This window comes from Schistocerca gregaria, chromosome X (assembly GCF_023897955.1).
Source record: "Schistocerca gregaria isolate iqSchGreg1 chromosome X, iqSchGreg1.2, whole genome shotgun sequence".
In the NCBI taxonomy this organism is placed as follows: Eukaryota; Metazoa; Arthropoda; class Insecta; order Orthoptera; family Acrididae; genus Schistocerca; species Schistocerca gregaria.
In genome coordinates this window covers 860,295,312-860,306,560 of record NC_064931.1, presented here as the reverse complement: position 1 = coordinate 860,306,560, position 11,249 = coordinate 860,295,312, and the positions used below count along the sequence as shown (strand labels likewise).

The window sequence follows — 11,249 nt, the reverse complement described above, 5'->3', positions numbered from 1 at the left end:
GAGCACGTGTCTGGTGTAGGAGCCGGCGGTACGTAGCCGCCGTTGTGTGGTGGACAACACCCTTAGCTGCTTACAGGCGTTGACATACGTCAACGGGGACAGATGATAATGTGCGCCCCGACCGTGACTCGAACCCGTGATCTCCTGCTTACATGGCAGACGTTCTATCCATCTGAGCCACCGAGGACACAGAGGATAGCGGGACAATACATTGAGAATGTGGGTTTCGCGGGAGGCGTGCCAGAGATAAATCCCTGCAGTCGCGCTATCCTCTGTGTCCTCGGTGGCTCAGATGGATAGAGCGTCTGCCATGTAAGCAGGAGATCCCGGGTTCGAGTCCCGGTCGAGGCACACATTTTCATCTGTCCCCGTTGACGTACGTCAACGCCTGTAAGCACCTAAGGGTGTTCATTTCATTGTAATTTCATTCTAACGAGCTGCATGGTCACCGATGGTATCTGTTCTTTCGGACATCTAGATTCTGAACAATTGCGCGCCAAATGACCAAATCTCTTACAAACAAAACAATTCCCTGGCACCCACTTTGTACACGGTAACCCGTGGCCTGACAGGTTACAAAAATTACATCGCTTAGGTGCTATGTCGTCATGGCCCCCATTTCCCCTGAATCCAGATAAATCTACAGGCTCATCCGGTCTTACAAAAAGTCAATTAGGATGGACACTTAACCCCTTAAAACACAAAAAATGTCACATGAACAACAGATCCAACGTCACTCACCCTTCCCGATCGTGCTCGTGCGCAGGTGACAGTCCTGCTTTCTTTCCTATGCTGGTATGGAGGAACACTTCCCGAACGACAAGACATAACTCTTAAGAAGTGTACGACCACCCGTCACGAACACAACCAAACACCTTAATTACCTCTCTACACAGGCACACCTCAAAGCTACTTGCTCGACATAAAATGTGGGAGTGGAAATCCGGTACCAGCGTTGTAACCGGCGCCACTTCTGAGACCACTGTTGCGAGGTCGTCGGGATGGTCGAACCCGGGACTCCAGGTGGCCGAGCTGAAGCCTTGATCGACCGCCGTCTTTCGTCAGGAGACCGAGCAAGTTCGAGAGCGTCAAGGGGCAGGGCATAGTGATGCAGCGGTATTCGGTAACATCTGTTTATTCAGTTAATTTACAGTACTCGATGGGTGAAGCGTAGTGTCGGCGTGCCGCCCGCCGATGCCTCGCGAGTCAGCCGGCTCAGCAGCTCCTGGTATGCCGCCGCCCCTGCTGGTGTCAACAAGGGGCCGACCGCCGTTGTACGTCGCCCGTCGCTCTCCCGGTCGCCGCGCCGCTGCCCGCTATTCCGGAGACTGCTGCAGTCCCCGGTCCTCAGACCATGGGACGAAGGTGGTTGTACTGGTCACCCGTGGCCCTCGGCCGCTGCTGCTCCCAGGACAGGACCGGACTCGAACCCGCGCCCTCCTGGATGCTGTGAAGCAACTTGCCGCTAGTGGTGCTTGCCAGTTGGCAACACCCTCCGCCGTCTCCGGTGCTGCCCCAGCACTGCTGCGCCTCACGCAGCGTACACCTCACCCGGACCCCGCTACGCCAGGTGGCCCGTCCTGGACCCGCTGCAGACCACTGTCACCGCCCTTCTTCAGCAGGCCGTGCAATCTCCGAGTACCCGGCTGCCGTTCCGTCCCGCCCCGGTGTTGCGTCCCAGGAGGAGAAATACAGCCCGGACAAGTACATACAAATAAAGTTCAGATTTACACAGAATATTTACAAAATCGTTGCCAATCTGGCCCCAAAAACGTAGACCAGCACAGGTCCGTCCCGACGCTCGACGGACCTGGCACACACTGTCCCGAGGCAAAAGTACCTCACTATTTAAACTGCCTTTCCCCTCGCTTCTGACGTAGCGTCAGAGAGAGGCAGAAACTATGGCAGGGATAAATTCCCAAACGTCAGCCATCCACAACTCTTCACTTTTCTCAGGCCTAGTTCCTCGCCTCACATCGCGATAACTTCGATCAACACACACACACACACACACCCATGCCCGAGGGATGACTCGAACCTCCGCCGGGACCAGCCGCACAGTCCATGCATGCAGGGCCTAGACCGCTCGGCTAATCCCGCGCGGCCCTCCGGAATACAGTTTCGGTCTCTATAAACTGTCACCTCATCTGAGAAAAAACACAACGATTCACATTAAGCCATCGGGCCACATCAGTTTACGACTCTCCTGCTTTCATTCTGTCTATGGCTCTCCAGAGCAGAGAGACTGTAGGCGTCTTCCCTGTGCCATGATGCACCGTCTGTGATTCTGTACACAGGGTTTGTGGATGTGGGACTACCCTGCAAACACAACCTCGCTTGACAGGTGCCCTGACGTCACTGCTGGCGCGGTTGTCCGTTGATCGCAATGCCATCTTCCGTGCAGAACACGATCGTAACAACATCTGTTGACAGTTTGTACGATTATATCATGAATTAGACACAGACGGGCAAATAGCAGTTTGTTGCTTTAATTTTGGACGCCAGTGAGGCTAATTACAGCGCACACAGAGACATTTAGCAGTCTTTCGTCTCTCTCCACAGAGAAATGCAAATCGAAGAAATCCCTAATACGCACTACAATGAGATGTACGTTCTATAGCGTACATCAGCGTCGTATGCGGAGAATCTTTGTCGATGCGTAAGATATGCCTTGCCACAAAGCGAAGTAACTGATTGCGTAGGTAATATAGAAGAGAGAACGAGTAAACTAGGATCGGTAGAGAAGTATTTCTTACTCAGCGAGCACTGGGGTAACCAGCCTATCGGAACGATGGCCGCGGAAATGGTGAGTGGAAGAGAAGCGAGGCGCTCGCAATTTCCGCGTGTCGCTGTGCGGATGCTCGCGGCTCGGAAATCAGGTGAGGCGCACAATTCGGAAATTGCAGCGTGCGGCCGCGGCTACGCGACACGTCGTTACGATTCGCCGCCGAGGCTCGGCGTAAACGCATTTCCCGCGATCGGAACACATCGTGGGCCTCGTACTGATGGCTTTTCAAATATAACAGCACCAGCTCCGCGATTCAGAAGACTGCTGCCACTTTCTAGAAACTTCGGGGCTGCTATTAGGTGAGAATCATTTCCCGATGCGCTCGCGTTCTTACTATAGCTGCGAGGAGGTGGTCTGTGGTGAGTTGCTAATGTAGAGGACGGTATACACTCGTCTCATCACACCCACGTTTTGTAGACCAGCGTTTTGGCTACTTCCGCAGGCTAAGAGTCAGTTTCGGAGTGAGTGAATAGGAACATTGGTATCTACTGAGAAGCCGAGGAGGCGAGAGCATCGGAGTATAGTTCTATGAAACTTCGGAGCTTTCAGGAGTAGATTGCTTACAGCACTGTTTGTGCTTAAAAATCTTGAAGCGGATTTATAAAATGTGTGACTGTGGACATGTCAAGACTACTGAATATGTAGTATTAGTTCGTCCACTTATGGCAGATGTTAGGGAGCAAGTTCCTTCAGAATACTTGTATATTGTTTTAAAAGTCCCAGAACTAATGTCAATAGGGGACACAAATCCACGCACAGTTTAAAAAATAGAACTCTGTAACTTCTTTTTCTGACGATTGCAAGCGATATACGTTAGTTTATATGTAAATGTTATCAATACATATTTAGTTGTTTTGTGCAGTGTTATTATAAGAAGTCTCTGAAAACAGTGCTAACGTTACGGACTTACGAATATAGGAGCAGTGCACAGACACGTCACAGTCGGAGGGTACCAAGAAGATGAGATATAGTGTAATTACTTAGTTTAGGATGCACAGCACACCTCGAATGTGTGTAGTATAGTAAGTAAATAGTACTACCGAGATGGCGTTACTTAATATTTGTTGATGGAGGTTGATACTAATTTTATTTCATTTCATTTTATTTCAGTCATTATCTTACATTAAACATTTCGTTTTTCTACGATTAACTTTATGCTTGTGTTTTTAAACAATAATGGACTGTAATTTAGTGCCGCTTGACTGTTATAGAACCTACAGTAGAGGTTCAAGTGAGCAGATATTGATGAAACATCACTAAATGTAAGAAAAAACTGCGGAATTACCACCCCTATCTTAATCAACAAATTGTTAATGTTCAGTCTATACAGGAATCGGAAAAGTATTGCGTGCTGTCCTGTCGCGATGTGTAAGTGCACAGAAATTTTGATGGATCACTCGACCACAGAGTGTTCAAGAAATCTATCAGATACCACTGTCACCCAAAACTGAAGAGATCGGCACGTCACTCGTTAACCACAGGGGCAACGCAGGGCATACGAAAGGCGGATATGCAGAAACTGCGATCCGTTTCATAGTGAGTGAATACGCTAATAGAACAAGATGTGCGGTTACAGCGTTGCAAAATTAAAACAAAGAAATGGCATTGTTGGGGGACACCGACAGGATTGTTCAGCCGCCCTACGGGAATGTATTTCCTTCCTTCGGGTAAGATGGTCACTTCCAAGACGGCGTATGAGATTTTGCCTTAAGTGTATCTGCTGAGTGTCGGCGACTGTAATGGGTGTGTGTATAGGGTGGTGTCATCTTTCTGTTGCACGGTGGTGAAAGAAGAGAGAGGTGAAACGTGGTACTGTAGACAGCCCACTGCTCTCAAAGAGCACCAATGGATCCTCCCAGCTTATGGACGGACCACCATCAACGGTGTCACTCTGTGGAGGGATTTCGAATTTAATCCAGGACACTGGCGCAAGGACTGGTGATAAGGAACTTTACGCCGCCACCTCTCCTCCCCTTGCTGGCTCTATGTTTGTGTCGAAAAGTTATTTATTTGAAAAGTTATTTATTTGAGTACCACCCGGCTTCCTACGAGTCTGGCGCCAGCCTTTTGCAACCTTGGCTGCAGAGGTGGGTATAAAACCGAAAACAAATAAACTCACGTCCTACTGAACGCGCAGGGCGTCAGTGCACGTGTGGGGAAAGTTCTCCGCGGAGTGAGTATCGAGCCGATCTACCTAAGTAGCAATGGAATCACATATTGCTGGCCTTTGCGAAGGATATTGTTGACATTTCGCAAGCTCCTGGAATTTACGGAGGGAGTAACGAGTGCCGTATAGAATCCTCTTCAGTTATTATGTAATGGTGTATTAGTTACGTCCAATTTTTATTTTATAGCACAGGGAATAAACTAAACTCGTTGTGTCTGTCTGTAGCGAATGCTTTACACTTCGGTTTTTCTGTCCATCAGTTCTTTTCGTCTCTCCATGTTGTCAGTATTTGGCAACAGATTCTCGAAGAAATCTGTTTATCGCAGCGTCAGTTTCGATTCGAGAAATAGAAGTAATTTCTGTTTCCTTTTATTAATGTTGAATTATAGTGTATTTTGATTATGCTGTAATATGCTAATATAACCTACAATATCGAATAAGTACAACTTCGTACCTCTACACCAAACATCTGGCTCTCGTTAATGGCTCTGAGCACTATGGGACTTAACATCTGTGGTCATCAGTCCCCTAGAACTTAGAACTACTTAAACCTAACTAACCTAAGGCCATCACATACAACGATGCCCGAGGCAAGATTCGAACCTGCGACCGTAGCTGTCGCGCGGTTCCGGACTGAGCGCCTAGAACAGCTAGACCACCGCGGCCGGCCAAACATCTGGATATACAAAATAATTATGCTGCACACACCCTTATATGGTGACAGGCAGAAACACTCAATGCTCCCAGGAACATCGTCGACCATGAACGTTATTGTGGTCCAGGTGTTATAGCGTATGGTACACTTACCTGTCAACTTTATTATGACACTGTATTCCTTCCAAAAGTGCATCTTATCAGGGCTGTATTCAGCCGTCAATTCATTTTTACGGATGAAAATGAGCATCCACATAGAAAAGCGTAGGTAGAAGAGCTCTTGGCGCGAGAGCATATTTGACGAGCGGACTTGCTTGCACGTGCTCCAACTTGAATTCCGTCGAGCACACGTATTAAAGCTCTTCGACATGCACCAACGACCAGGAAGGGAACACCCTACCACAAGAATGGGAGCACTTTGCAGAGCATGCGTTGCCGTCCGTGATGTTGACGTAGCGCAGCGCATTAAGAACCGTGCTCCGCCTTTTATTGTGTCCAGGGAACTATCATGAATCACGGTCATTTGAGTGTAGTTATTGTCTTCGAGTAAAAGTATTATTTCTGTACGACTCATTCCATATTTCTTTCAGTTACCTTCTGTAGTACACTTCAGCAATTTTTTTTTTAATATATATGATCCAACTTCAATCGAGCAGTATTACTTGGCAGTGACACATGATGTGAAAGTTATTTTCGTCCTCATGTTTTGCACACAAGTGTACTTCAGTGCTGTCAGAGGATTGTGGTATGCTATTATCCGACCGGAAAGTCTTGTGGTATGTCTAGCAAGAACTGGGTTCAGTTACAGGAGTTATGCTGCTCATCTATTCAGACTCGGCACTACGGACAATCCTAAATGCAAATAAAAGTTTTGGAAGCGTAAGTAACATAATCTTCGATTGTTCTAAATATAAATGACATTGGAGAGAAGTAATCCGTCAACAAAAGGAATTAGAAATATAATTGAGATGTGATTGGCTGAAATTATTGTAAGAAAACTACACCGAACAGCCAAGGCATACGGTCCACTCATGTTAATGTGACACTGTCTACCTTAGACATCGACGTGCAGTATCCACTCACAGACAGCAGGTGGCAACAACAGCAGTGGAGTCTACATAAAGCGTTTCGCGGGATCCCGGGAAAGAGCATAGTCGTTGTCGTAATGTTGAAGTTGATCGATTTATCTGACGTCCAGGACGACATGACCATTGGCTTTAGGGCCAAGGCTGGAAGCCTTTCGAAACCGCTAAGTTTCTAAACTGTTCGTGTGCCACCGTGGTTAATGTACACCGCGCATTGTAGAGCAACTGACCATCGAGATGAACCGAGGGGCTACCAGTAGTGTCTCCTCAACGAGCGTTCAGCGAACATGACTGCGTATGGCCCTCCGCTGCAGGCGCCTGGTTCGTGCAACCTTGGCTGGAAACCACACACGAGTACCGCATCTGAACGTCCATTGAAGGCGACAGGTGGTATTCCCAGATGAATCACGTTTTATGCTCCATCAGACAGGTGGTCATTGGCGGGTACGTCTGGAAGCAAACACCGTGCAACCAGGAGGGTCGTTACGGTTGGGGAATGTTATCGTGGCATTCTCGGGGTGATCTCGTCATTCAGGAAGGCACACTGGATCAACACGAGCATCTATTCTTGAGCACCACGTCACCCCTACATGCAGTCTGTGTTTCATCAGCACGATGGCATCCACCAGTAGGACAATGCAACGTGTCACACAGCTCTCAATGTACGTGGGTGGTTTGAAGAGCACCAGAATGAGTTTACCGCACGCTCCTGGCCACCAAACTCCCCGGATTTAAACCCAATCGAGAATCTGTGGGACAACCTCGATCGGCCTGTTCGCGCCACGGATCCTCAACCGAGAAACCCAGCGGAGCTGGCCGCGGCAGTTGTGTCGGCGTGTCTCCACATCCCTGTCGGCACCTTTCAGATCCTCCTTCACTCTCCTACTGTTGTGTTCTGCCTACTCGTCGAATATGGGGTGCCGAGGAAACCTACTTCCTCGTACCGTTACACAATTCGACCAATTCATATTAATGAATTTTTATTACAGTAACGTAAATAATAATTCATAACTTTGAGAATTTACAGTGGCGTGTCGCAAGCAATGGGCGACAAACAAAATAGGAAAATCTCTTCAGTATACACAACTCCTTATACAATGAAGTAATACACTTCCTAAGTCGCTGCTGTAGAGCTCTAGAACGGATAGTTCTCAACAGGGGTGGGGCTAGGCGACGTGGCGCTTATGTTCTCTTCGCCTAGAGGCCGCTGCTGTCTCGGTGTCGTTCTAGAGAGGGGTCGGCCAGAGTACTATTTGCTGACATCTTCTTCACAGCCCTCTCTGCTCTGCCGTTCCTGACCGTCGAACCGGCGCTTGACTTTTACGCCGCAGCACTTTCTGCACGTCTTGCAGCGGTCCGCTCTTCAAAAAGTGGTTTTTCACGTTTTTGACAATGATCACATTAATGTGACTGGACAACGTATTATGACAAACTACTTAATATCTTGTTGGTTCACTTTGGGAACACAACACAGCAGTTATTGAACGTGCCGTGCATCCGACAAGTGCTCGGTAGTTTTCCAGAGGTACTCGTATACAGCCCAAGACGTCTAGGCACAGTTAACGTAACTCCTGTAAATTACGGGCTGGTTATTTGTGACCGCAGAGCTGCCGAGCGATAACGTCGCAGGTGTACTCCATCGAGTTCAGATCAGGTGCACTTTGTGGCCAAGACATCGACGAGAGTTCACTAACACGCTCCGAAACCCACAAATTAATCACCTGAAGTCTCAACTACCACAAAACACCAAATGTTGAATCACAGATAACTTCCTCGCGTTATTTCAATACCATCAAACCGTATTATAGAAATGTCTGTAATAAAGAGGGAAGAGGCCCAGTGTTTAAAACACTCGACTCCCTCTTCGTTCCTCTAATGTACACTTAAGTTTTTGCAGTGTCTTCAACTTCCTGCAGGCGACGCGGAAATGGTTCCTTAGTAAAATTTACTTCCTTATCCTCGTCCAATCCGAGCTCGGTTTTCATCTCTAACGATCTCCACGTCGACGTGATGTGAAACTATAACCTTACTTTTCTCATTTTTCTGAGCGCTTCTATATTAAGCCTGCGAGAGTTATCGGTAGACTACATGAAATCAACAACTGAAATGTATGCGTTTATTTTTATTTCCGCTTTCCGACTATACTAACGTTTCTCTGGCAGTCATAATTACCTTCGTCAGTTGGTTTTCTTTCATTTTTTTCACAAGTTTGCTGCGGCCAGCCACAAATTCCTCTCCTGTGTCAAACTTTACATCTCAGAGTAGCACTTGCAACCTACGTCCTCAATTAATTTGCTGGATGTATGCATATTTCAGTCTTCCTCTACAGTTTTTACCCTCTACAGCTCCCTCTAGTACCATTTCTGCGGACAGGCTCCTCATTCCTTACCTTACCAGTACACCTGATTTTCAACGTTCTTCTGTAGCACCACGCTTCAAATGCTTTAACTGTCCACCGTTCTGGATATCCCACCGACTATTTTTCACTAGCGTATAATGCTGTGGTCCACAAGTACATTCTCAGAAATTTTTTCCTTAAATAAGGCCCATGTTTGATACTAGCAGACTTCTCTTCCTAGGAATATCCTTTTTGCCTGTGCGGTTGATACGAATCCGTATCATTTTTCTTTAAAAAAAATGGTTCAAATGGCTCTAAGCACTATGGGACTTAACAGCTGAGGTCATCAGTCCCCTAGAACTTAGAACTACTTAAACCTAACTACCCTAAGGACGTCACACACATCTATGCCCGAGGCAGGATTCGAACCTGCGACCGTAGCGGTCGCGCGGTTCCAGACTGAAGCGGCTAGAACCGCTCGACCACCATGGCCGGTTCATTTTTCTTAACTGCTTTTATTTTTCCTTTATGTAACATTCACTACCACCTACCAGATCACGCGTATAATTTCACTATGCTGAATTTCTTCCGCAGCATTTAGTTGTCCCACAAGTCGATCGTTGCGCAGCAGTTGCTGCGCCACACACAGGGGACTGCTAGGATGAAAAGCCCGTATAGCAGATAACATCAGTTTATTATCCGACCGGCGGGAAGCCACAATACGACGTATCGGTCGCTGCGGCGTAGAGCCGCGAGGCGCGTCAATAACAGTTATTTGCGTCGTTGTCAGTTAAGCGCGCAGCAACGGGTCGATAGCGTGTACAGGCGTGAAGCAGACAGTAAATGCTGAGAGTGGCAGCTTCCTTATTTTGTGGAAAATAAGAATTTCTTAAATGCTGTCTTACTCTAGTGCTGCTGAGAGATGCAATGTTTATTTCCGTAAAGTGTGGCAACAACTTCGAACGAGAAATTCACAGAACATGTTCCGAAAAGGAGGCATCAGAGTGTAGTAAATAAGAATCTCGATGGGTGGAGAGGGGTTTGGCACTCGTTCCTCGCGAATGTGTGTTCCGATCTCTACAAATCTGCATACTGAAATTACCAAATAAGACACTACCATGCAGTTTAAAACAGTGTGTAAGACCTCGCCTATGGTGGACAATGCTGGCTACCCAGGCACGACTGGCCATCCACCCTCAAAGCTTCAATTCTGTTAATACCGTTTTCCTAATTTCCAGACTTCAAAAATCTTCTCCGTCTACATCCACATCCATACAGTTGTGTCCTGCCCACTCGTCTAGTATAGGGTGGCTAGGAAACCTGCTCTATCGCTTGAAAACATTCCAAGCAAATCGTATAATGAGATTTTATTACAATAAGATAATTGACAATACTTAACTCTGGAAATTTAAAATGGTGTGTCACAAGCAATTGGCGACAGACAAGTAAGAAGTATCTTCAGTGTGTACAACACTACAGTTCGTAAGTCACTGATGTAGTGTTCATAGAATGGCTAGTCTTCAACTCGGGCTGCGGCCAATTGCAGCGGCGCTTATGTTCCCTTCGTCTAGAGGCCGCTGCGGTCTCGGTGTCGTCCTAGAGTGGGGTAGGTCAGCACACTATTCGCTGACATCGTCTCACAGCTCTCCCTGCTTTAACATCCTTGACCGACGTGCCGGCACTTGACGTTACGCCGGAACACGTACTCCTCAAGAAACCGTACGGTGAGCGGGGATGGGTCCTAATGTAACAATACTGGGCATTTCCTTTCCTATTCTACTTGCAAACAGTGGGAGGTAAAAATGACTATAAGACTCCATATCAGCCCGAAAGTAGTGGGACAACCTTCATGCCACCCCACTCTCCAATGTTGAAAGATGTATCCTAGATGGTGGCAACGACATCATCCAAGATGGCGGCCTGTAGACATGCCAACAGTGCATGGCGTCATCCAATATGGCGGCCATAATGTCAGCTGATGACACTAGTACTGTTATCCAAGATGGCGGCTTTTGGAGGGAAGTTTGAGTTTTGGCAGGAAGATAGGTCACTTGGGCTACCTCGGCTAACTTAAATCCCCCCTCCTCCAGAAAATGGCGGAAAGTTCAAATTCCATCAGGACAATGCAACCCACCGTGGCTACCTCCACTAACCTAAGAAAATGATAGGAAAATAAATTACTTGGGTTACCTCCACCAACCTAAGTCATCTGACCAC

The 11,249-nt window shown here is 47.4% G+C and overlaps 1 non-coding gene across 1 annotated transcript; it reads left to right on the top strand.

Moving 5' to 3' along the window:
- The first annotated feature begins 277 nt into the window (after positions 1-277).
- On the top strand, positions 278-351 carry Trnat-ugu (transfer RNA threonine (anticodon UGU)). The gene has a single exon. It is a non-coding gene; the product is annotated as a tRNA-Thr (tRNA).
- The last annotated feature ends 10,898 nt before the right edge of the window (positions 352-11,249 follow it).